Source organism: Crocuta crocuta, unplaced genomic scaffold (assembly GCF_008692635.1).
Source record: "Crocuta crocuta isolate KB4526 unplaced genomic scaffold, BGI_CrCroc_1.0 scaffold560, whole genome shotgun sequence".
NCBI classification, from domain to species: Eukaryota; Metazoa; Chordata; class Mammalia; order Carnivora; family Hyaenidae; genus Crocuta; species Crocuta crocuta.
This window is the reverse complement of record NW_027529656.1, coordinates 584,279-612,205: the sequence shown is the minus strand read 5'-3', so window position 1 is coordinate 612,205 and position 27,927 is coordinate 584,279.

Sequence of the window (27,927 nt, the reverse complement as noted above, 5' to 3'; positions counted from 1 at the left end):
TTTTGTTTTTCTTTTCTTTTTTCAGAAGATTCCTAAACAATAGTTGGTATGTGTGATTACTAAATCTGTTTTAAGAAAATCTCATATTGGGGGCACCTGGGTGGCTCAGACGGTTAAGTGTCCAACTTCAGCTCGGGCCATGATCTCACGGTTTGTGAGTTCAAGCCCCACATCAGGCTTTGCGCCTGATGGTCTGGAACCTGCTTCGGATTCTGGGTCCCACCTCTCTCTCTGCCCCCCTCCCCTGCTCACACTCTGTCTCTCTCAAAAATAAATAAACATTAAAAAAAGAAAATCTCATATTAGATAAAAAAAAAAAAAATGCTCCAGAATGTCTCTGAAGAAATATCCTAAGACAAATCAATCATTGCCTACCAATTCCTTTTGAGGTAAAACCTTTTACTTTACTTCCAGTTAGTCACAAGAATCATCTCTCTTGAAAAATAAAGACATACAATAATGCTGAAAAGAATTGGAAGGTCTCTGAAAAGCCCTCAGGGATGGTTTAGTCCAAAGTCCTCATCTTGCAAATGAGGAAATTGAGGCCAACCTGCAGTTACCTGGACGGTTTAATGGCATGGCCAGAATTAACCAGAACCATCTGGTTCTCAGTCCAGTGCTTTTTTTTTTTTTTTTTTATACTGTGCTGCGATCCTCTCCATAACACCTCTGAAAGAGGTTCTCATAAAACTTGTACGCAAGACTCAATTTCTAACAGAAATACTTTCCCTGCTGAAAAATGCCTGCCAAGGTTTCTGCTACTAAGGGCTCCCACTAGGCAAGGGGTCCCTAGACAGTACACTCTGCAAACTGTAATGAGCTATATAATGTCTCTATTCTCCAGTGACACAGAGGCTTCACAATGTAGACTTTTTTTTAAAAAAAAATAAAGATTTTAAGCAAGCATTTCAATTCTCTACCCCCCCTGTACCATGTCCCATGAGACAGAGCCTAGAGCCAGTCACACTCAGTAATGTTATGTTTTAGGACAACATGAGGACACTTCAACATAATTGGCCTTGTTTGTCCCAACCCCATTTTTTAAATTATTATTCCTTTTATAAATCAACATGATCCCTCTGGCCCTTTCAGTAACTGAGCTATTGAGCAAGGTCTCAATGCTGAAAATTTACATCCATGGCAATAGTGCAAAGTGTCACTGAGATGTCACCCCCAGACTTTATTCAATTCTTATAACAAATATTCTCCACACTGTGTTCCAGGGGCTGTAGTAGCCATTGCTCCCCAGTGCTATCAGTTGTGCTAGCTGAACACTATCTTTTGAATATTGCAGAGAGCTGGATTTATGGTGAATTTGTAAATTTGTGTGGACAAAAACAGCTATCAAAATAAATGTAAAACTGTAGTAAATAACATGTATAGGAGATTAAAATGAGGTCTGTAATTTCTGTCCAGTGAAAATTTATCCCTGGGTGGGGCCACAGACTCTAAAATTTAAATCACTTTAACTATGCTTCCTTCCTATCATCATAAAAAGCCGTGATGGCAACAAATCAACATCAATGAAAAACAATTCATTATTGTTCTTTCATGTCTACAGATTACTAGAATGTGGTTTTGGAAGAAAATCCATCATCTAGAAACTTTTTGAATGTTTTTTATTTATATTTCATTATCCCTGCTTTCTTACCCACAAGAACTACACATATTTTCTCCAACGTGGAGTACTAAAATTATGTTATATTATAGAACACACTTCCTCTGTCAACATTTCCTTGAGTAGCAGAGAAAAAAATGGTGATTTCCATTCACATCAACTAAATATCATTCATCTTTAATTTTTTTCTTTATCTCAAGCTGAATGCCTAGAAAATCTACATTATAACTTGACTTTATATATAGTTTTTTTTTTTTTCAAAAAACAGAGATTTCCATGTTGAGAGTATAGGCTTATTTTAAAAATTAAAGACTTTAATTTTGTTACCAAAACATCTTCACTGCAATGGAAAAGCATAATTGTGATTTTAATCATACCCATACTGGAAAGCTAGCTTTATGGGGCAAATATTTATTTGAATATGTCCTCTTTCTAGTTAATAAGCCTCTTTCTTTTTCTTCAGACCTACTAATTTTGAGTAAAACATGTGCCTCCAACCACCTACCACTGTTACAGAAATAGATATAAAACTCTGGTTATAACATCTTGATTCCATTTGAATTCATGGTACATTAGAAGTGTGTGTTGGGGGGGTGCCCCTGGGTGGCTTAGTCAGTTGAGCGTCCGACTTTCGCTTAGGTCATGATCTCACAGTTCGTGGGTTCAAGCCCCGCGTTGGGCTCTGTGCTGACTGCCAGCTCAGAGCCTGGAGCCTATTTCAGAGTCTGTGTCTCCCTCTCTCTCTGACCCTCCCCTGCTCATGCTGTCTCTCTCTCTCTCCTAGAAATAAATAAAAATATTTAAAAAAAGAAGAAGAAAAAGAAAGAACTGTGTGTGTGTGTGTGTGTGTTCGCTGACAAGTTTTTACAACCAGATTGAGGAATAGACATTGGGATAATCCTTTAAGCTTTTTCTGATGCTGCTTTAATAACACTTCATCTATTTCCAAACATTTTTAAATGTTCTATTTGATCGTTCATTCACAACATGAAAATATGTTGCTTATTTTTCATGGTAGCCGATATAAAATAGAAAAGTCAAAAACATAAAGGAAAATAAAAACCAAAAACATAAGTGTGTGATAAAAGCCTGACTCAGTTGCTAGGGGGTAAATTAACCAAAATAAATCACCCCTAACAGTGAGTATAACTACTCTCCCAGTGAAAGGAAAGGAGTTGGGTTGGACAAGCCAAAGCAGTACTGTAGCTTTTAGCTAAAGAATATTTAGATATAGCAGGTGGCAAAAAGATTTTTAAAAACAACAATAAAAACCAGAAAACAAACAAAAATAAACATGCAGACTGGAGGATTAGAGAATGGGGAGTGGAGAGCTGTAGCCCACACTAAGGTAAGGAAGAGACGCCTGGTCAGCACAGCACCTGCCAAAACAGGGCTCAAACAGTGGCATGGCAGTATGGCATGGGCACTGTGAGTCACACCTGGTAAAGAAACATCTGGAAGGTTGGAGGGATGGTCTAATCCAGGACTACAGCATGTGAGGTCTTAGCTGTGGCCACTCAGTGTAAGAGAACATCCAGGAAGAGCTTCAGAGCCTGCTAGACAGGAGTAAGGTAGGAAATCAACTAGAAAATTAAAAAGGAAAAAGAATAGCAAGAAAAGTGGGAGAGAGAAAGAGAGAGACAAGAGTAGGCAATCTATTGACTTGGCCACTCTATTCAGTGAGCATATACCCAGAGTGAGTATAGAGTATATAAGTTTAGAGCTGTAAGTGTGCTCTCAGTAATCTCCATTTCACTTATTCTCAATGTTTATATTTTTTTAATGTTTATTTAATTTGAGAGACAGAGAGAGACAGAGTTCAAGCTGAGGAAGGGTAGAGAGAGGGAGACACAGAATCCAAAGCAGGCTCCAGGCTCCGAGCTATCAGCACAGAGGCTCTAACTTGTGAACTGCGAGATCATGACCTGACACAAAGTCAGACGCTTAACCGACTGAGCCACCCAGGCACTTCTCAATGTTTATATTTAGATATAATCTTTGTATATTTTACATATATACACTATCCATTTTACATATATGTTATTATGTGGAAATGTATGAGGGAATGGATAATTGTGTGTGTGTGTGTGTGTGTGTATAAGTAGGTGTATCTATCTATCTACCTCATTCATACTATAGTTTGCAGGTAAATTTCCAAGAAAAGAACCATTTTTCTTGCTGCCTTTATATTCTAACCTTCATTCTAATCTGCAACTTCCTATCAGAGAAGACAACACTACAGAGAGATATTTAATGATGACGATTGAATATCCATAGAGTTTAAAGAGACTGCTAAATGTGCCTTTCTTTAGTCACAGTTTGCCCTTTGCCTGTGGCTTTCATAGATTTCATCATTTCAAACTGCTACCTGAACTCTCAGCAAGTCTACTCTGATTTCCTCACCTTTGCCTTGTTAGTGGTGATATTTAGGCAAAATTCTTAAATGGAACAGTAGGAGAGATAGTCTCTCAAGTCCTTTACATTTATAAGAGATACTAAGGTCATTTTTTTGTGTCCTTTTATTCCCTTGAGTAAATTCATCCTAATCCCATTTATGTTAAATTATATATATATATATTTATCAAGTGCCATCTCTGTGCTATGATTTGACTAGATCCCTATTATACAGTCATTCCTCTCTACCAGTGTTTTCTGCCTGTGCATACACTATATCAACATGAATCTCCTCAGCAGGAGTCAGTACTTTTCCCCTCTTATTTTCCTTATTAAACCCCTTCTATCTAATGAGGTTTATCTTCTGAGTTCTGGTTTCTGGTAGACTAAGAAAGGGAGTAATTTGGGGCACTTGGGTGGCCCAATTGGTAAAGAATCCATCTTTTGATGTCCCCTCAGGTCTTGATCTCAGTGTAGTGAGTTCAAGCCTTTTTGGGAAAATTCAAAAAATAAATAAAAGAAAGAAAAGGAAGAATTTATTAAAATATTAATGAGATAAAGTGCTTAAATTTCAAAAACAGCTTCTCTACTTAAAAAGTGGGAATAAAGACAATACACATGTCATGTTTTTCTCAGGGTTTTATAAACCTCAGCCTGCGGGGATATGTTTTCTCACGCTTTTGAGAAACCCTTGCTTTGCCACTATTGCTGAGAGAATTATGTACTAGCTTTCAGATATTTTGAGGTAGAAAAGAGTTTGAGAACTAGTCCCCTTAGTAGTTCAGTGTGAAATCTTCACGTCAGTTGGGAAATCATTTTCAGGAAAGCAACCTTTGGGAGAAATGTTAAAAATCATACCTTATTATTTTGCCAGAAGAAATATTGGTAGAATCAGGGTGAAAAAGGAAGGACAGTAAGACAATGAGGTTAAGACCTGGTGAATTGATAATACCCCGCTCAACTTCCTTTGGGTACTCATCAGTCAGCAGAAAAAAAAAAAAATTAAAGAGCATAGATATTTCATCTAAAGTACTTTGTCATTAAATTAACAGGTAAGAGGGTTTACATTTTAAAAAATAAATGTTATCTTAAGCTTTAAAATTAAAAGACTATTCATTGCCAAGAACATCACCCATCGTCTTCTACTGAATCATATAATAGTTTCCAGAAAGAAGATACAGGTTTGCACTGTCCTCCACTATGCAGTATAATTTGGAAGTTTGAAATGAACAGACATATAAATTTTTATTTTCAGAAACTGCAAAAACCATGAAGGTATCTCTTCCCTTCATGGTTTTAGATTGAAGCAGTAACAGGAATGGGAGCTCTGGAGTTTCTGTTAAATTTTCTAAATGAAAATAACTTAAATAGTTAATGTTTTATTCAGAGTATTGAATTCACACATCTCAATGCACTAAAAACTTGCTTCTGAAAATAATATTTTCTAATCAACTAGACTTCCATAAATCCCAAGAACTTCATTAGCAGAAGTACCTATTGAATATACTTGTTTTTCCTTGTCCATTACTGAACGGTGTGTAATAATCAACAAGCACTCGAAGTCTGTCCTCTGTGGAATAATCCATATTCTCTTAAAGAAGTCAGCGTTGTAGTTTGAGATGATGAGTACTCTATGTGAATCTCTTAAGATCCTTCAGAGCCCTCAAAAACTGAATAATTGACTGACTTTTTTTTACCCTTTCATATGCACTTGTTTTGAAGTGTGCACGGCACAAAGGAATGGAAATGTAACTCCTAGTCTTCTCCGATGTTCCAATCTCGCATTATTAGTGATGTGAACCCTGAGCTTGAGGTTACGGAGTCTCAGATATTTTCCTTCTCCAAAGAATAAAACTACCTGGGTAAGTATCTAAGGAACTACATAATTCTCCTACATCCATTCCCATGAGGGAAAAAAAAGAGTAAATATACTGGTACACTATTCTCTTTTTCCAATTCAGTTTCAGTTCTCTTGGTTGTATATTTCCTTTATGCAATTAATTAATAGATGGAATTCTCTCCTTCTCTCAGTCTCACTTCTCACCTACTTACCTATGCATTCATCTAATCAATCCATCTAACTAATCATTGACCTAGCCAAACATCTTCCTATCCACCTTTGCTGTAATACATAAGGTAAGAAAGAAGACAGAATGAATGTGTGTACGTATATATGCGTAGCAGTCTGTGTGTATCTGTCTATCCATCAGTCATAAGACTCACACATATAAATACCTGTAGAGACACATTTTGTACACTTACAAACATAGTTGACCATTTTAGATTTTATTATTTATATCATTATCTCTCTTCTTCTTTCCTGTGGACAGCAACAAGAACAAATGTGTTCCCCTGACCTAGTACATTTAAAAGTAGGGTAGGGAGAAAAAACATAGTAAGAGAAGTATGGGATTTTCTAGAAAAGTTCTGAATGTCTTTGCTTCATAAAGTCTTTTCTTAAAAATTGCTTTGGTGGGGCACCTGAGTGGCTCAGTCAGTTAAGCACCTGACTCTTGATTTCGGCTTAGGTCAAAATCTCAGGGTTTTGTGAGTTCAAGCCCCACACTGGGTTCTGTGCTGACTCTGAACAGCCTGCTTGGAATTCTCTCTCCCTCTGATCCTCCCCAGCTCACACTCTCTCTGTCTCTCTCAAAATAAATCAACTTAATAAAATTATTTTAAAACTTAACAAGTAAAAATTGGTTTAGAAACATGAGTGCTTGTGCTGCTGCGATAGAACTAAGAGAGTGTTGGGGCACCTGGGCGGCTCAGTAGGTTAAGCATCCGACTTCAGCTCAGGTCATGATCTCACGGTTCGTGGGTTCGAGCCCCGCATCGGGCTCTGTGCTGACAGCTAGCTCAGAGCCTGGAGCCTGTTTCGGATTCTGTGTCTCCCGCTTTCTCTGACTCACGCCGTCTCCCTCTCTCAGAAATAAATAAAGTGTTAAAAAAAAAAAAGAACTCAGAGAATGTAACAAAGTATGTAAGAGTAAGGGAAACACCATTTACTAGCTCTATACTTTGGGCAAGTCACTTAATCCTTTTGTCCTCAGTTCTATTGTCTACAAATGAGGGATAATAGTGGCAAATCTTTTACAGGGCTGTTGTGAGGACTGAATGTGCTAATATTTATAAAGGGCTTTGAACAGCAGTTGGCATGCTATAGATACCCTAAGCATTAGCTCTTACTTATTGTCTAAATACCCTTATAGAAATGAAAACACATGAGAGAAGAGATTTGCTTTTATGTTAATTGCTATTTCCAAGCACTAAGAATAGTACCCAAAACACTGAAGGTATTCAACAAGTCTTATTTTGAAGACACAGTAGAGTGTCCTAGTTAAAAGTCATGATCATGAAGACAGACTCCCGGCATGAAAATCCAGGCTACAATAATTATTAGCTGTTTTAGTTAAGCAACGTAGTTAACGCTATTCTTTAGTCATTAGATCTGTAAAATGAAGTTGTAATTGCCAACTTTGTGTGTCAGCTTGATAGAATCACAGGTTGCCCAAATGTTTGGCTAAATATTAATTTTGGATGTGTCTGTGAGAATGTTTCTAGATGATATTAGCATTTGAATATGTAGAGTGAGTAAAGCAGATTACTCTTTCCATTGTTGGGTGGGCCTCATCCAATCAGTTGATGGCCTGGATAAAACAAAATCAGAGGAAAGGAAAATTTGTTCTGCCTGATAGTTTGAGCTGGAACATTGCTCTTCTCTTGTACTCAGACCAGGATTTACACCATTGGCTCTCCTGGTTCTTGGGCCTTTGGGCTCAGAGTAAAACTAATACATCACCTGATGCAAAGAGAAATCATTCACATGCAAATAGGATGTGCTCCCTGGAGTTGCACAGTCCCAGCGGCCCTCACAAGAGCTACCTAACTGTTAACTGCTAATGCTACTGTTGATAACCAGAAGTAAAATTAGTAAATATTTTATGGCCTAAATGATACTGCTATAAATCAACTGTAAACCATGTCTTATAAATTATTTACATATCTGTATTATTATTCAAAACGCAGTTGAGGCTATCTCTATTAATTTTTTCTACCTTGTTTGATCCTTTGAAATCTGGTTTATAGTGCCTATTGATTTTTCCCCCTAAAAGAGATTGACTTTTTTAGCTTTGCCTTTCCTTTGGATCTATATTTTTCCCATGTCTACATATTCCCATGATGCCTTGATACTTTCCAAACCTACAAAGTTGAATAGCTTCTTGTTGTGGTATTTTCACGACGCATTTAATATGATTGAGTGCACTTTCCTACTGTCTGAGTGCTTTGTCAAGTCATAGCCTCCATTGCCTACCACTGTATATAAAAGTAGTATTACTTTATAATTTTACCTTGAGTCTAACTGTATTATTACACAAGCTGTGAACGTTTTCTTTAGGTACAATTTAGAGTAAATGGTACAATCCTATGTGGTAATCTAGATTTCATCCTTGTTTACAAACACCAACATTCTCTTGAATTAGCAGTTAGGTACTTGTTTTCCTATGGGTATGGGCAAAATAACAAGTTTATTTCTATGTTGGTTGATTTTTTTAAATTATTAATTAACTTTATTATAAGAACTCAACACAAAAATGTGATTGTGAATCAGATTGTTTATGGATTTTGTAGGAGGTGACCACTCTAGGTGTGTTCTGACATGTATACCTCTGTGTGTTCTAATATTTTATTATTTTGCTAAAAACATCTTCATGGATAGATACACTTTGAAACTCCAGCTTATATAAAAAGGTATAGAGAGAGAGCTATAACTCTTAAAAACAACTGCCATCTACACAAATAAATATTATTAAGGGAAATTTCACTACAGACCATCAACTTGTACTAACATTGAAATTTAGGGGAAAAATATTCATTGGCAAATATCTTGACGTTTTCAAAAGAAAAAGTTTGGTTGACTAGCTTTTTCCTCATGTTGATTTATTCTTTCAACAAATATTTATTATATTTATTATTTACCAGGCACCTGCAAGCCATCAGAGAGAGAGAAAAAATCTTATTCTTGTAAAGTTTGTAATCTAGTCTAAGAAGACAAATAAAAATAATCTCTCTGCCTCTCCAACACTAATGCTCCCTCCCTCTCTCTCTCAAAATAAATAAACATTTTTTTAAAGTTGTGACTTATTTCAAACTGCAAAATAATAACAAATCATTGAAATCAGAAAATGCAGAGATTAAAAGTGAGGTTCGAAAGCTTCCTCAATATCTTAATGACTGAACTATATGAAGATATAAAAAAGCAAACTAATTAGCAACAACAAAAAACAAACAAACAAAAAACAAAACAAAATTTTAAAAAAAGCTGCTTTCCCTTGAAACTAATTATAGAGGAAAGAAATAGTTTTGAGAGAGGAATGATAATGTTGCAAAGCAAGGACATGGACCATAACTCCGAAGAGTGAAATACCTACCAAAAATAAATAAATAAATAAACCAAAGCTCAAAAATAAAAAAAAATTAAAAGAATAAAAGGATAATTTGGTCTTTAAAATCTGCATCGTTGTCCCTGGTAATAAAACATATCGGTATTTTATTGATAGCACAGGTTGGTCTGAGAAATTTCAATGACTTACAAGAAAAGATCACACAGCAGACCTAAATTAACTGAAGTGGATGTGATATTTGAAATTTTAGAGAGAGAATGCGATTTTGGCATTTGGCAAAAGGCCAAGAGGACCAGGGAGTCCTCTGAGTTATTAGTAAGGGCCATGTCCAGCTGGGAGGACTTGTAGATCCAGTAAGGGACAGGTCCAGCTGGGCCTGCCACTTACGCTCCCACTTTTGCTCTGCATGGGAAGAAAGTTCACTCCTATTTTTTTTTAACTTCTGGTCATCATCCTGGACCAGCAGAATTCGTAGTCTATTGCATTCCTTCAGTCAATAGAACAGATGGCCCAGTATATTTTAAAATGGAATCTAGTGGGGGGTACCTGAGTGGCTCAGTCGGTTGAGCATCCTGCTCTTGATTTTGGCTTTAGTCGGATCTCACAGTTTGTGAGTTCGAACCCTGCATCTGGCTACCTGCTGTCAGCTCCGAAGCTGTTAGCACAGAGCCAGTTTCAAATCCTCTGTCACCCTTTCTCTCTGCCCCTCCCCTACTTGCACGTGCTCTCAAAACTAAATAAAAACATTAAAAAATGCAATCTAGTGGAAAGAATACTAAAGATGTGATGCATCTTTTTTTTTTTTTTTTTTAATTTTCGTGTGTTAAGTAGATCCCTGGGGTGTCAAATGGTAAACTAGGACTCAACAAAAAAACAAAAGGGAATTGAAGTAAAGAAGTTTATTACTCAAAGACCCTAGAGAAGACACAGAGTACACTTCTAGGGTCTGCCAGGGGAGGCTAAGAAAGGGTACAGGCAAAGGGTGCAGCGGGATTGGGGGAATATGCCTTTGGTAGGATTTGTGGGTAGAGTACTCCGGGGTTCCCAGGCTAAGGCTGAATTTGTCAATTCAAACAAAAAAGACTGAAGTTTTAGTAAGCTTTGCAGGTGTCTATCAAAGGAGGTCACCAGGGGAAGGCCTTGGAAGTTGCAAGAGATTCTTTATCACAAGGGCCATTGGGGTCACATCAGGAACGTGTATTTGCTGTGGGTCTGCAAGCTGTCATCTAAGGCATTGCACGTTCTGGAGGAGCTAGTGCCAGATCAAGGTATCTGGAGGCTGTTGGCCACACAAAATGAAGGCTGAAACAGCAATATTATGGAATAGCTTAGCATTAACACTCAATAGGTTGCTTTCAGCAATTTGAATTTTCACTAAGTGTCTCTTTACTTGAAAGTAAAACCCAGGCTTTCTACCTCTACCCCATTACCAAGCTGGAGAACCATATATTGATGGTACAATGGGGGTAATTGATGACTGGAGAAGGTCCTTCCTACCCCTAACCTTCTTCCAGGAAGCTTACAAAGCATTCTTCTCCGGGCTCCATGACTTTCTACAGAAGGATTTTTTTGGCCAGCCCCATTCTCCAGTAGCACTAAGAAATGTCTGTCCACCAAGGAATTTGCTTGTCATCCTTCAAAACCCAGGATTTCACTCCTAAAACCACTTTCTGGAAGAAGAAATGAATCCTCTGCTGGGCTGAAATCTTCAGGTAAATATTCTGAAGATCCAGAATCTGAGCAAAAAATGTTTCTCTCTTAACTTAAAAGAAGTCAATCTGCCTAAAAGCTTCCCTCTATGTATCAAAAACCTGATGGAGAAGCCTCGAGGAACAGGTCGGCCTTTCACATCTCTTTTCTTAAATCCTTCTACTTTCTCTTTCTTTCACTTTAACAGCTGTGAATTAGGGGATTATATGTGTGGCCAATTCAAGGCTTGAGAGAATTACAATTCTTAAAATGAAACTTTATCATTAAGTGATTTATTACAATTATATGAGTGAACTATTTTCACTTTTTTTGATTCTTGAGGTTGTCTGAGTATGGTATTATGATGATATAAAATATCCAACAATGGCACAAGCTATCATGAGCATTTTGCCTCAGTAGTTGAGCAGCAGAATGGATTTTAAACTTTATAGACAATTTCTGTTTCTTTACAATTTATAATTGTGTAAGTTGCTTGAACTTTACCTAAGCACTTTTTTTAATTGTTTAAAGGAATAAATTAAAAGATATGGAGCCTCTTGGGGGTGCCTGGGTGGCTCAGTCAGTTAAGCATCGACTTCAGCTTAGGTCATGATCTCAGTTTGTGAGGTCAAGCCCCGTGTTGGGCTCTGGGCTGACAGCTCAGAGCCTGAAGCTCGATTTGAGTTTTGTGTCTCCCTCTCTCTCTGTCCCTCCCTCCCTCCCTCTCTGTCTCCGTCTCTCTCTCAAAAATAAATAAACAATAAAAAAAAATTTAAAAGACATAGACCCTCTTGAAAAATGCTATGAGGGAAAAGAAATTTTTTATTGCCTTAGTGAAATGATGTAAATGAGGTCAATCTGTCTAGAGGCTTCTCTGTATGTATCAAAAACCTGATGGAGAGGCCTTGAAACACAAATACGTCTGTCACACCCTGGAATTTCTACTGCCTTTGGAAAACCTGAAACTGTAGGCCTCGTTTCACTTTATACTTAGTCAAAGTAGGTAACCCTATTTGCATGTTTCCCTCTCCATCTTCTTTGAGAACAAAGAGGACATGTATCCATTGTCTTGCTCTTTGCTTTATTTCTGTTTTCATTCTGTATAAGACCTCTGGCTCCCACTTCTCTGGGCAGTTTCAGTGTGCTGATTTGCATCATAAGGTAAAAAGTGTGAGGTGATAACTTTACGAGTGTTCTGGTCCTGTCAGAGGCTGCTGGGTTGGTGCTCTTAACACACAGGGATGGACAAGTGACCCAGGCAAGAGGCAAGAACCAAGGAGAGAGACCCTTCTTTTTCTTTTTTAAATTTTTAATGTTTTTTATTATTTATTTCTGAGAGAGAGAGAGAGAGAGAAAGCGTGAGCAGGGGAGGGTCAGAGAGAGAGGGAGACACAGAATCTGAAACAGGCTCCAGGCTCTGTGCTAGTGGTCAGCATAGAGCCCGAAGCGGGGCTCGAACCCACAAACCGCGAGATCATGACCTGAGCCGAAGTCGGACGCTTAGCCGACTTAGCCACCCCAGGCGCCCCAGAGACCCTTCTTGTTTTAGTTCATTATAATCAACTTAAATTGAAGTTTCATACTGTGGTTTTGTGTCAAAAAAAAAAAAAAGTAAATTATAGCGACCACAGATTAGGTAGATAGCCTTTGTCAACTATACAGACCACATCAGATTGAGGCTAAATTTCCTATGTCTACTCCTTAAAAAATGCACGTATCTTTTAGGAAGGAGAGATGAGGTGGAATGGACTATTTATCTCTCAGGAGAGAACAGAGGAGACAAGTGTTTCCAACCAGCAGAATGGAAATTGGAAACACTGTTTCAATCCAGCTCCTCAAGAAAATTATGGCTCCTTCTGAAGGAAGGAGAAATCAACTAAAGGATGAACAAACATGTGAATAGAGACATGAAAGGACCACAAAGAAAGGGCTGGTGTGAACATGAGGAGATGTTCAATCTTCCAAGGAAATGGAATGCAACAGCGTATGTTTTGAATAAAATGTTTGTGTACAGTGTCATAATTTTCTAAATCAAATAGTATTCTTAGGAATTGTGGATATATTTGAAAATGCTTTCTATAAACTTAATACTGTTCATTAATAAAAATTGAAGTTAGAAAGAATTTGAGGGGAAAAACTTGAAAACAATAAATTTTTACATCTAAACGATAAGTAAAATATTAAGTTTGATACTCAGATATGTTTTGTTAGAGTTGAATAAACTCCTGCATTTTTATTAGCATCGTGGTGAGACTACATGAAAAATGTATGGGACATCTTTTTCTACATTATATATCATGAATTAATTTTAAATCAAACCCAGAAAAACAAACTGTATATATTGCTTTGGGGAAGCTACCAAATTTCTTGTGGTCTCCTTTCTAGTATAAAAATTAAAGATAATATCAAAAGTTGTTGATAAAAAAAAGTTGATGCACAGCAAACATCATACTCTATGGTAAAAAGTTGGAAGCCTTTCCTCTAAGATCAGGAAGAAGACAGGGATGGCCACTCTCACCACTACTACTCAAAAGTGTAATGGAAGTCCTAACTAGAGGAATTAGAGAATAGAAAAAAAATAAAAAGTCATCCAAATTGGAAAGGAAGAAGTAAAATTGCTACTAATCTGCAGATGACAAAATGTTGTATATAGAAAACCATAGAGACTCCATCAAAAAAAACCCAAATAGGGGCACCTGGGTGGCTTAGTTGGTTGAGTGTCCAACTCTTGAGTTCCACCAAGGTCATGATCTCACAGTTCATGAGATCAAGCTGTGGGTGGGCCTCTGTGCTGACACTAGTGAAATAAATGAAAGAATACACAAATAAAGCAGAGTATTTCGTGCTCATGAATTAGAAGAATCAATATTGTCAAAATGCCCATACCATCCAAAGCAATCTACAGATTCACTGCAATCCTTATCAAATTTCCAATGACATTTTTTGAACAAATGGGACAAATAACCCTAAAATTTGCATGAAACTACAAATAATCCTGAATAGCCAAAACAATCATGAGAAAGAAGAACAAAACTGGAGGCATCATATTCCCTGATTTCAAACTTGATCACAAAGTTAGAGTAATTAAAAAACCATGGTATTGGCATAAAAATAGACACAGAAACTAATGGATCAAAATATGGTTCCCAGAAATAAACCCATGCATATATGGTCAATTAATTCATGAAAAAAGAGTCAAGAATGTACAATAAACTTTGTGGGAAAACTGGACTGCCACATGCAAAGATAATACTATATTTAAAACAAATTTGTAACTTAAAACACTGTAAAATTAAAAGTATAGTTGAGTTGTAAGCCTTATTGAATATTATGTAAATGACTAGGGAAATAGTTTTCATTATGAGTCGACTTCTAACTTTATTTTCATTAATGAAAGAGATTATGAGAAGAGGTTGAATACTTTATTTGGCATGAAACAAAATTTTATCGATTTTGGAGAGACTTATACTATTACACAAACTGCTATAAACAATGGTCAGAAAGAGAGCTGTCATCTTACTGATGAGGATTTTTAGTTTGATTATACTATTTTTCAACCAGGTTTATTATAGCATTTATGTGTCAGTTATGATGAAGGAATATTATAATTTTTTTGGATAATTTGGAACCCCAAATCCTATTAATAGCTAAAATATATAGATATAAAAACACTCACTGTAAATTCAATGTACATTTTAATTTATAGCCTCTTTTCTCTTATAAAAAAATTCTAAGCAAAGGTTTAGTTAACGACTAAGCAAAGAAGTGAGGCAATGTAGGTAAAAATCTAGATTTCAGAGGTCATTATGTTTAAGTAAATCTATAGCAATCTATTATTTAAAAGGTCCAGAAAGAACTGCCAAATCAAAAATACTTCCTCAAATAGCAATGCACAGAATTCAAAATTCTGTCGGGGTGCCTGGGTGGCTCAGTCGTTTAAGCGTCCGACTTCAGCTTAGGTCATGTTCTCGAGGTTCGTGGGTTCTCGAGGTTCGTGGGTTCGAGTCCCGCGTCACGCTCTGTGCTGACAGCCAGCTCAGAGCTTGAAGCCTGTTTCAGATTCTGTATCTTCCTCTCTCTCTGACCCTCGCCTGCTCATGCTCTCTCTCTCTCTCAATCTCTCTCTCTCAGAAATAAATAAAACATTTTTAAAAAAGAATTCAAAATTCTGTCTTCTGGAGAAATCTTATTGCTTTAAAGTGTGTGGTTTTTTTTTTTTGAAAGTCTCCAAAAATAAGTGAGAAAATGCCATATTAATTCATTACATTAGTCATTTAGCAATTATTGATTACCTATGATGTTCCAGAGATAAAAATGATATGATACGATTTCTGCCCTTGAGTTAACATTAGGAAGACGACATTCACAGAATGTTTGCAGTAAGATGAAGTCTTGTCATTGTAGTCACAAGAAGCGAGTGACCAACACACTGCAGGAGCTGCAGACCTTCTAACAGAGTGACACTGATCAGAATTCTGTCTAGGAAAATGGAATATCTGTTCAAAAGCACTGAAGCATGAAAGTTCACATGAAATGTGTTTGAAAATGGCAGATAGTTCAGTGTAGCTGAGGCATAGAATTCTTGGTGGGAATAAAATATGTGGCTGAGACATTTCTTTAACCGAACAATGAGAGGCTAGTGAAAGGATCAGAGTCAAGAGTGCCCTGATCAGAGTTTCATTTTCAGACATTATTTTGGCAATAGATCCATCAGACTTACTTATCTAATTGTTTGGAAGGGACAATAGACGCCATTTAAATAGGGATATGCTGAAAAGCCAAAAGAGTAGCAGATGTGAAAACTGGAACTTTCCTTGGAGCCTAGATGCTTGGAGCAGCAAAGAGAGCTCCCAAAGTTATAATGAGAAAATACAGGAAATGTCTTCCTTAATTCAAAACCTTTCCTTAAGGTCCTTGTCATATGCGGTTGTGTCACAAGGGACGAGTCAAAAGAATTACTCTCCCTCCCTCCACCCAGATTCACCAATGAGTTCTCTGACCTTCTCCTGTGCTTGTTCCTCTTTGGAGTTTGTGAATTTAATATACCCGGTTTTTCAGTGGTAATTGAAAGACTAGGAAATTCCACATCATCTAGTAATTTTCTTTTACACAAATTTTAAATGCTTTAAGGCTGATAGGCAAAAAATAAGAAGAAGAAGAATCACTGAAGTCACTAGGGGGAATATACCTAGCCAAGTCCCCAGTTTTCAAACCTCAATTTAACTTTTAAAACATTCCACTGGTCTTTGAATAATGTGTAACTCTTGTGAAATGATTAAAAAAACAAAAGAAAAAGGAATCCACAAGCAAACGAATGAACAGCAAAAAAATCATTATTTTATTTAGTAAAATATTATCCATAAAAATCAAAAGGCATCCATTCGTGCAGGTAATAGAAATTATAAAGGAAAATTAAAAGTGAATAGGTTTAAAAACTAAATCCACATAATTGATATTTTGAACAGAAAAAAAGAATGTGGGAATTTATAGTGAGTTGTATCTACACAAAAGCCAGCAAATAATCTTCATGGATAAGGACAAAGGCAATTGGAGTTTACATAGTTTCGGAGATACAGTATTATAGAATCATCAGGTTCAGAGAATTTTCAAGGTCTAGGGAATATAAAGAACAACCTATTCCCTACACCTTGAAAATTCTCTGAACTTGATGATTATATATTATTATATCATATCATATCATATCATATCATATCATATTAATTATATTTCACATATTTTATATAATTATCTATAATTATTTATTTATTATATATTACTTCNATTTGCTTTATAAAAGCTACAAAGAAAGCTACTTTGATTTTAAAGTCAAGGAAATCCAGAAAATTTTCCCAATCAGTATGTTGTATTTGCTTTCTTAACTTCCAGCTGTTATATTACTGCTGTAAATAGATTATTCATTTCACATACAGCATCTTTTTTGGTTAAAATAATAGTTTTTAAAATTAACACACAATTTAACTAAAGCAGATATAGCTTAATAGAGCTAGTGAGTTATTGCCAACACAAAGGCTTAAGTGAGTACTGAATTAGTTAAAATTATACAGAAGTGTGCTTGAAATAATTTTAATGGAAAAAAAATGTATTGAAACCACTTTTAAAGCAAATCCTTTGATGGGTAACAACTAGCAACAATTTTCCTCAGCTCAAGAATATCTACAAATGGCTACTTTTCTCTACAAATGACTATCTACTTCATTCCCATTTGTAGAGTCTGAATGTTTGCCAAGGAGTTTGGCAAACAGACTGGGAAAAGGAGGAATGAGAGAAGAACTGAAGTTTAGAGAAAAGAGAATAAAGATAAAGAAAGATGCTTAAATCACAAGGGAAGGTAGGATAAAAACACGATAGCAACTGGAGTTTGAGAAAAGAAACTCTTAATACAGTTCTGACAGTATTATATTAGCATGATGTTGAAAGCTGATCCTTTCAGGACGCAATCCTGTGTGTTGCTACTACCAAATCTGAACAGACAAGCCAACGAGAGAAGTAGGTATAGATGACTCTTATAGACAAGGTGGTGTTCTTTTGGACATTCTAAACTATCACTGTTCACAACACCTTGTATGAAATGTGGTTTATATCCTTTTCGTTCCAATGTATTTACTCATAGAGTTCTCTTTATCAGGAATGTCTTTTCATTTCAGTGTGTCTGATACCTCTTTACAATTACAGCTAATATCTTGCCACTAATAATTCAAGCTTTGTATAACTTTTCACATACACTTTATCCCTCAACTAAATGGTTAACTCTTTGAGACCCAGAAACTAATCTTAGACTAATTACTATCAACTCATTTCTAACATAGTTCTTTATGTAAATTTATAATTAGTAGTTGCAGTTTGAATAAATCATTACTCTCACCAAAAACATTATTGAGGATTATTATGTAAAACATGCTAACAGGCACTGAGGAAAATGAAAAATACGCAAATCTTTTAACAAAAACTTACTGAACACCTATTGCCTGCCAACAGTGTACAAGACACTGGGGATACAATTGAGCACCAAAATAAACAGGGTCTAATTTTTATTCTAAGAGATCAGAAAGATGTTAAGTAATTATACTAGGTAATATGGAATTAAATATTGAAGTAAGAGCTCTGAAGAAAAGAAGCACAGTTGTTTCACATAGTTTTGAATTATATATTTTCTACCAAAGAAACCTGGTTTCATTCCAAACCAGGAGGTTTTTTGTTTGCTTGTTTTTTCTCTTGATTTTACACGACACACGTTTCTCCAGACATTATCTTTTCAATCACGTGAGGGAACCATACTCCATTTTCTGTACATCCAGATGGACCTGTGGTCTAAGTGGACCTAACAGACCTAAAACATGGACGTTCAATATGTTTTTTGACTGTGACAGAGTATTCTGGACCCTCCTTTTCTGTGGATGTTTACAGCCCAGAGAATTCTCAGCTCCAGTGTCCTAGATGAGCCTACCTTGCAAGCCACATGCTACCAAGGGCAAACCTTCTAGGCTTTTCACTTCAAAGTGTTGAAAGATCATCAATTTTCCTTTATTCATCTCATCTGCAAGGAAGACAGTTTTCAAGATTGTACAAATGATTTCCTAATGCTGTAGTCACCAGGCTTTTTTGTAAATGTTTAAGTTGCAATAACAACAACCACAAAAAGTCACCATGGCTAATCATCTCCTTTAGAAGTCAACTTAAAGGTGGGCATTCACATGGGCAGGCCAGAGTATGTTAGCGCAGAACTGACACTCTTCATCGTTCCCCAAAGATCTTTCACTTTGCTTGGCTGACTCTGCAACTCCAGTAAAGTGCAGCCAGACTCTAGTAAAAGAAATAAAGTGAACACTTTGCTTCCTCTTACCTTTGCTACCGTTTGCATTTCACCACCCAGCTTACAGAGATAAAATCTATTCCACAGCAAGTAGTGCTTGCACAAATGAAAGATAAATTCTTTTTCTATATTAGACAGATCAGTGAGACTCATAAAATATTAATGATGAAAGCTTTGGGAATTCAGTATATCCCTGACCATAGGTTTCTCTTGACAGTGAACCACAGTCACTTTTAACGATTTTTTTTTCTGTAAGATTCCCATCAAGAATGATACGAAGGGAAAGGAATATATGATTTAAGATTCAGATGAGCATAGATTTTTTGAGAAAGGTAATTTTTCTTTCATTTTCTTTCATGTTTTGTGTTCCTTTTACTGAGTGGTGTTGTGTGGTTGATTTGACTCTCGAAGCTGCTCCTGTGCCCATGAAGAAAACAGCTTGGGAATAGTACAGAAAGTGCACGTTTATTGTTATTTAACATACGTATAGTATACTGTATGTACGTATAGTATACCGTATGTTATACTATACCGTATAACATACCGTATAACATACGGTATAGTATAACATACGGTATAGTAATAGCTGACATTTGTGTGAATGAAGCAATTTATTTATTCAAAAATTAGGGATTTGTTGAGCGTGTGTTCAAATGTTTATCATTAACAAGGAATTCTGAGTTTTCTCAGAAAATCAACATACAGATATTTTTTATCTGCTGAGATTTTGTTATCTTCAAAATTCTTCCATAACCATTACAAATTTATAGTTATTTTTGAGTTACTATCTTCCTGTAGAATACTTAGTTGATTAGCCTTATCTTGAGTTTTTTCCAACATATGCTTTCACTTCACATAGAAACAAAGTTTGCATTTAGAAAATGTAAAGGTACTAGATATGTACTGTTATTATGACAGGATGAATAATTATACTATATATTTACAAATGTACATTTATATGTTAAATATTTAAATACCTATAATATTAAATATTTGAAGCTTGAATATTGGAAATGGTTGAAAATAATAAAATAATTCCATCACCTAAGTGTTTTAATTCTTTGAAATTTCTGTGCTAACAGAATTATTTGTAACATGATTCAAAATATTTAATCACAATAAAGAACAGAAGTATATAAAATTAACTATTATTCATAATAATGCCTCAAAAGAAGACACTCACTCATATATATTATAATTTGAGTTACACTGAAAATACATTCTACTTTGTTAAATATCAAATAGGATAAATACTTATAGTAGTAACTTTATTTTTATATCAAAATAATGTTTATAAAAATAAAACATATGGCTTAATACATTCAGAGAACATTATCTTTGCTTAATTTCCCTTTACTTAATTGAATATTTTTTTTCATGTATATCTATTTTCAAGTTCACCTCTGTGATATTTTTCCTCAGTATATATGAGCAATTATCAGCCAAATATAATCCTTATAAACCACTAATAAGCCCAGATCTTGTGTTTTCAGCGTATGTTTCAGTTTCCATTTGGTGATCTGCATACAAGGATAAATGAGCAGATTCCATTTGTTAATCAGCCTTTGAGAAAATTCATCAATTCTTACTATAAAAAAATCAAATCTGTTAAAACCTATCTTGAAATATAAGATCATATCACTAGTAAGCAGAAAGAGTTAGAAGACATAGATCATTACAAGACATTATCAGACATCCAGGTCTTGAAGGATATTATAAACTTTTCAAAACAAATATAGTTATTTCATGATTGCCTGATTATCTGATTGCCACATCTATGTCTGGACTCCCATATCAATGTGTTCCATCCATAAATTTAAAAACATAAAATCCATAATCCAAATGCCTTGTTGTGGCAAAATACCAAATGCTTGCTAAAGCCTGTAACTACTCTTACAGTGTTCTGCAGACCAAATTTCTTGGACTCTATAGTGAGACATCTTTAAAAGATTTTTTTGTTGTCGTTTATTTATTTTTGAGAGAGAGAGCACGAGCAGGGGAGGTGCAGAGACAGAGGGAGACACCAAATCCCTAGCAGGCTCCAGGCTCTGAGCTGTCAGCACAGAGCCCCATTCAGGGCTCAAACCAACCGTGATATCATGACCCAAGCAGAAATCAGATGCTTAACCAAGTAAAACACCCAGGCACCCCTATAGTGAGCCCTCTTTAAATGCCACCTCTTCTCTGCCTGACCCTAATGATTGAGTGGTAATACCTCCATATTTAGAAATGAATTTATTTTAAATAAGAATCCCAGAATGACTACTACCACTTTAAAGGGTCAGTCTCTGGGGTGCTTGAATGGCTCAGTCGGTAGAGCAACAGACTTGATTTTGGCTCAGGTCATGATCTCATAATTAGTGAGATCTCTATGCCCCTCCCCTGCTCAGGTATGCACACATGCTCTCTGTCACACAAAATGGATACATAAACTTGGAAAGATCAATCTCCAACTGCAGCTATTATTGCCATAGGTGGGAGCTACAGAATTAAAAATGGAGGAAACTACAGATATTCCAGTGAAGGTGAGGATCTTGTTGACCACAGCACATCTAAGCAGAGATGGAAAAAAAACTAATGGAGATACCATGAGACACAGAGGAATTTGTGCTTTAAGAGCATATGAATTTTCAAACTCCAGAAAATAACATTACTGTCTCCTTGGAAGTACCTAAATAGCCCAGAGAAGCGCTGACTTTAAAAATATATAAATAGTACTTTTAAGTATAGTCAAGAAAAGTAATGCAAAATCACAACATATTTATTCCTCAAAATATCTTTGCTCAAATACCCACATGACTTTTAGAGACATTATCTTTAGAGACTTCACTTCAAGTAATCATTTTCTTATAGCTGTGTAGTTTTCTCCTGAATACTCTTGTTACATGATGTGACAAACTGTAGCAGCAAAGTGTGTTCCAGGCAATGAATTTATAATGTTATAGCAGAAACATTCTCTTGAAAATTGTAAGCCTTTATATATGAGGGAAAAACCAGTAATGTAGACACTCATAACAAAGTAGCCTGTGCACTTTTTAGGTGAAGTGAAGCTAGTTAACATGGACTGAAGTTACTTTTGAAGTAACTTCAAAAGCAAATAATCTTGTGCTTAAATAAAATATTATAAAAATATCTAATTTATTTACTACCCTGAAAAAAGCAATTGTAATGCTAAAATACATATGTGTATACTTTATCTTATATAATATATATTTCAAACATTTAACTACTTTTAAATTATTTTACTTGATGTAAAGGGATATTCTATGATATACAAAATGTTAAAATATATGTATTTTCTGTCAAGTTAGAAATTTTTAATAAATAGGAGCAGAATGCAACTGCATGGGAGATAAAAAATTATATAGAATATTTTTCATTTTACTTATATTAATAATAAACCAGAGGATTGTATTAGTAATACTCGACTTTCTTTTTTCCAGTGTATCAACATTTTTTGTACAGGACAGGTTATGACAGCTTCTTTCTTAAGGTGAAATTGGGTATTTGTCACTCACAGTAGAATTCTGAAGAGCTACAAATTTTTATATATAATATCAAAGCCATTTCATGAAGTCAAATTCATGCCTAAGTTGAGGCTATTTGCTCATGAATTTTATGTAAACGAATTCTATTTTTTCAATACTGTTACTTTCACAGTAAACTCTAGAGGATGTTTATTGGAAATTTATGAGTTTATCAAAGTGTGTATCTTGATAGTTTGATTTAAACTTGGAAATATACTGACATTAGAAGAAAAAACAGGTCATAGGACAAAATTAAAATACACAAGTGATACAATAAAGATATCCTCCAGAGGGTACATATATATACACACAGATGTGTTACTGTCTTTAAATCCCTCCTAAAATACAAGTATATTAGAATATTTTAATTCTCATGAGCTATCCAGATTATTGTTAATGTTGTATGCACTTTTGCTTTATTATTCCAAAAGTTGAAATTATTATCATTGTTTTATAAATTAATATTATGGTGGATTTACTCACATATTTCTAACTTTTTTTTTCCCTGCCATACCTTCTTATCAAAACTTTCACCTTATTTCTCTGAAGTATATTCTTTGGATTTTCTTTTAGTGAACATTATTTGAGTGCTTTGTTTTGTTTTGTTTTGTTTTGTCTGAAAGTAGTTGTATTTTGCTCTCATTCTAGAAAATTAATATCCCTGGACTATGAGTCTAGATTGTCAGTAATTTTGCTGGCAATTTAAGGTTTTATTCCAGTTTCTGGATTCTATTTATTATTGGAGAGTCAATTGTCTGCCTAGTTGCTATACCTGTGTGTGTAATTTGCTGTTTTTCTTTGGCGGCTTTTAAAATCTCTTGATCTTTGGTGTTCTAAGGCTAGTTATGATGTGTCTAGGTACAGTTTTTATGTATCACACTTTAGATTTATTGGCCCTACTGAATCCGAGGAGAGATGATTTTCAGTGATATTGGAACTGCTCAGTCATAGGGCACCTGGGTGGCTCAGTCGGTTAATTGTCCGACTTCCGCTCAGGTCATGATCTCATGGTTCGTGGGTCCAAGCCCCAAGTCAGGCTCTGTACTGACAGCTAGCTCAGAGCCTGGAGCCTGTTTCAGATTCTGTGTCTCCCTCTCTCTCTGACCCTCCCGTGCTTATGCTGTCTCTCTCTCTCTCAGAAATAAATGAAACGTTAAAAATTTAAAGACTAAAAGTGAAACTACTGTCATTGTCTCCTTTAACGTGGCCTCTTCCATTTTTCTCTATTCTTTATGTCTCTTAATTTTTTTCCAAATCATTTCATAGTTTCTTTTTTTATTTTTCTAAGTTTATTTATTTTGAGAGAGAGAGAGAGAGAGCAGGGAAGGGCAGAGAGAGAGGGGGAGAGTGAGAATCTCAAGCAGGCTTTTGTGCTGTTAGTGCAGAGCTAGACACAGGGCTCAAACTTATGAATGATGAGATCATGACCTGACCTGAAACCTGGAGCCAGATGCTTAACCGACTGAGCCTCCCAGGTGCCCCCATCTTATAGTTTCTTAATGCTGCGTTATTTGAATCTACATCCAATTCACTGTGTTAACCTGAATTTGTGACTTATTTTAAATTAATCTAATTTTATTCTTTTGGTTTTTATACCCTTGTGTTAACAAATTACATTAGAGGGTTTTACAGATTTAATAGTCTCTTCTTTCTTTTTCTTATATTCAAGCCAAACCTCTAATTTGTGGTTCTGATTGTGCTCTCTATTGTTCCTGCTTGTTTTCACTTACAAAGTCCTATTTTGCTTTGTGTTTAGGTTTTTGAATACAATCTCAGATATGTGGAATATTATCGACAAGAATTCTTTAAGGCTAGATTTGGAGTTCTATTCTTAAAGTGCAGTACTTTTACTAGTTCCTGGTGGGGGGCAGGGAGAGTGCTAAATGCTCTGTGTTTGGTTTTTAACCCAACAAATAGCGCTGGTTCATACTTCAGATCTGGGATGAGGACTAACTTGTTATTAATTCTTTGTTTTTTCTCTCCAGGCAGCACTTAGGACAAGATTTCATTTCAGAATCATTTTCCCCATGATGTTTATTTCTCATTTTATCTGGAGAAGCTTCTTCTATTATGCTTTTCACTCTGATCCTCATGAAGCAGTCAAAAGGGAAGCTCATGCTTTCTAAGAATTGCTAGAATTTCTCATATAGACAACTGGCTTTGGAGATTACTTACCTCTCAGGGTTTCTGCTTTTACTTTTATATTAGTGTCTACAGATTTCTTTTTTTTTTTCATATCAGATCAAGGATTCTAAAAAAATAATACATATATGTTTATACATAATTTTATTTTAATTTTGTTTATCTTTTCATTACAAGCTTAACCTGACTATAGAGATTCAATATACTGGCTTGAAGCAGAAAATCAAGTGCAGGTCTATAAAGATGCTAATACTTAATTCTTTACACTTGTTAGAGTGCAAATCATGATATTTAGAAGAAAAATCTGCTAAAGTTTTAATTCAATCTAATATCCTTCCTAGTCTTCGACCTTTTCCTTCCATCATTCTGATATGCTTCTGTTACTTCTTTCTCTTTCCTAAAGCAAGGACTTTATCACATTAATCTTGCTAAATTATTAAGCCTTTCAACAGAGAAAATGAATACAGTTTTTGTGGGATTCTGCCTTTGAATAAAATCAAAAAGCATAATTTGTGTTCCTCTTCTAATCTTTTAGACTCTTCAAACACACAATATTAATTTTATAGCCTTTGAGATTCTTGTAATTATCATTAATGCTTAGTGTTTAACCAAGTGGGCAATTCATAAAATGCCCATTCAAGCTCCCTAATGAAGTTACCCATATGGTAGCTGGAAAAAGGAGCTAAAACTGGCAGTGCACTACACAAGTCTTTTTTTTCTTTATTCACGTGAAAGATGTATATATAAAGCCACTGTTGGTGGCACTTTCTGGCGTAAACATTTCAAAAATTTCTGTTTACTACCTTAGGAGGCTGGCACTTTCACACTAGTTTAAATCAGCAAGATTTATTTGTAGAAAATAGCATTATGTTTGTGTCATGTGTTTTTTTTCAATAAAACCCTTTCTTTTTTACCTTAAACTATACCATATGCTCTTTTTCTCTATGTATTTTCAAAAAAGATGTGAAAATGTCATTACAAAAAAAAATCTATTTATAACAGGCTGTCTTTTGAGGGAGAGAGAAGATTTGCAAACTAAATTTCAATCCATCAGTACTGAATTCATTTTCATCCGCTGTTTTATTTTCTCAAATTTTATTTTTACAATGGTATCTAGGAACAATTGGAATTAGCAGCAATTTGTGTCTTCCCAAATATTTGTAATGCATATGGTTCTTTTTTTCATTTTTTAAAAATGTTTATTTATTTGAGAGAGAGAGCAGGGTAGGGGCAGTGAGCAAGAGTGAGAGGGACTGAGAGAGAGAAAGAGAGAGAGAGAAATCCAAGCAGGTTCCAGGCTGTCAGCGCAGAGCCAGATACAGGGCTCCATCTCACGAATAGTGAGATCATGACCTGAGCCGAAATCACAAGTATGATGCTTAACTGACTGAGCCATCCAAATGCCATTTTTCCTACTAATTAAATTGAGGATTAGGGCCCTTGAAGTACATTTTCTACTTATTTCCACTACTCCAGCTGCCTATGGCTAAACCAAAGAGTTAATAACAAAGTATGAAGCTGAAGAAGGTATGCTATTCAAATACAGGGGGATTTGCCAGCTTCCAGTGAGATATTTTAGTGCACTGTCCTGCATTGTAGTATGAACTATCAGCTTACAGAAAAATTTAGCCCTTCATAATTCTTTCATCACAGTAGATATGTGATCCCACCTTACTGTCTGTTCTTTCTGAAAAATATGGACTCCTCAGGAATTGAACAATCATCTTGTTACTTTTGATTTTATTTCTTTACATAATGTTAGAATAGTGAAACATTCTCAGTTAAAAATGTCTTAATTTTGATTTTAGTATGATAACATTTATGAGCAACTTCCCCTTCCCAAGTGTAGTATTATTGCAACCCCGGTCAGAAGCTTCAACCTTCAACCTCCAGCCAAATTGGGAAAACCTTTATGGATAGTCTTAGTTAAAACTCTCAGCTTCTATGTTTCCTCATTCCATAGAAATTACTGCTTTGCATAAAATCAGGAAGTAAATACTTGCTTATAGATAAAATACATCAATATTGATCAATATTTTTGCATGTGTATTGGAAAAGGAGGAAGCCCATTTTGTAAGTATAAAATAATAAAATAATCAGGCTGAGAATGACTCAGTGTTACTGACAATAATGAAAGCATATCCATGGTCTATGGATCGCAAGGCTTTATAGATACACAATATGCTAGAGGAATTATGTCATGAGGGACAAAGAATATTGACTTTTACTTGAACAATTTCTATTCTCATAATGGAGAAATGCCACAGAAATTAATAAGTGACCTTTCTGAGTGGTCTCTGTACCTCTAGCAAAACTAGGGCAGGCCTGTCCTGTGGGAATTAGGGTTCCAGGAGGGAGAGTTGGAGTATGAAGGGCCTACTGAGTTTTAAGCTTAAAATTACACACTATTAATTCCAGAGCATTCTTTTAGCCAAAATATATTAAAAAGTCAGCTGGCATTCACATGTGGGAAAGAGATGGCACATCTTGATGAAAGACGTAACAAAGGCATACTGAAGAAGGAGTACATAAAAAGAAGGGTAAATAATGTGTGTCAATTTGTCAGCAAATCAACCTAGATGCCAAAAAAAATAAGGTAAAAGTAATATTAAACATGTCATGAATATGCCATCAAAAACTCACTTTCTCAGAGACCAGAAGTTACCAAAATGCATCACTTGGGCACATTTCTTTCTTATAGGCAGACAAATACAGATATCAGAATGCTAGAGATGCCTGGGTGGCTCAGTCTGTTGAACGTCCATATTAGGCTCAGGTCAGAATATTGTGGGTTCATGGGTTCAATCCTGCTGTCAGGTTTTATGCTGACAGCACAGAGCCTCCTTTGGATTCTCTGTTTCCCCCTCTGTCTGCCCACCCACCATCACCACTCTCAAAATTAAACTATAAAAAATAATTTAAAAAAAGGAATCAGGATGCTTTTCTTTGATTATCTTTTGATTATTTTGATTATCTATTGAGTATTTTTACTCAATAGAAGATTGGATAAGTAAAGATCTAACAATACTAAGCCAAGAAAGGCACATTTGATATTTTTATTTCTCTTTTCTAAAAGGATGGAAAATGCTAAAGTGTGTATGCTGCATCTCTCTCTACCTCAAAGATAACCATAGTATTAAGGATAAAAATACCAAAAATTTTTTAAGCTTGAGATCCCTTTCTGGTTCAGATGTTGCACACTCAGATATCTAGAATCATGTAGGTACTATAAATGAGTGATGCAGTTTGACATTAAAATATTAAGAAATTGGAAAAAATAAAATAAATAAAATAAAATATTAAGAAATCAGGAGGAGGAGA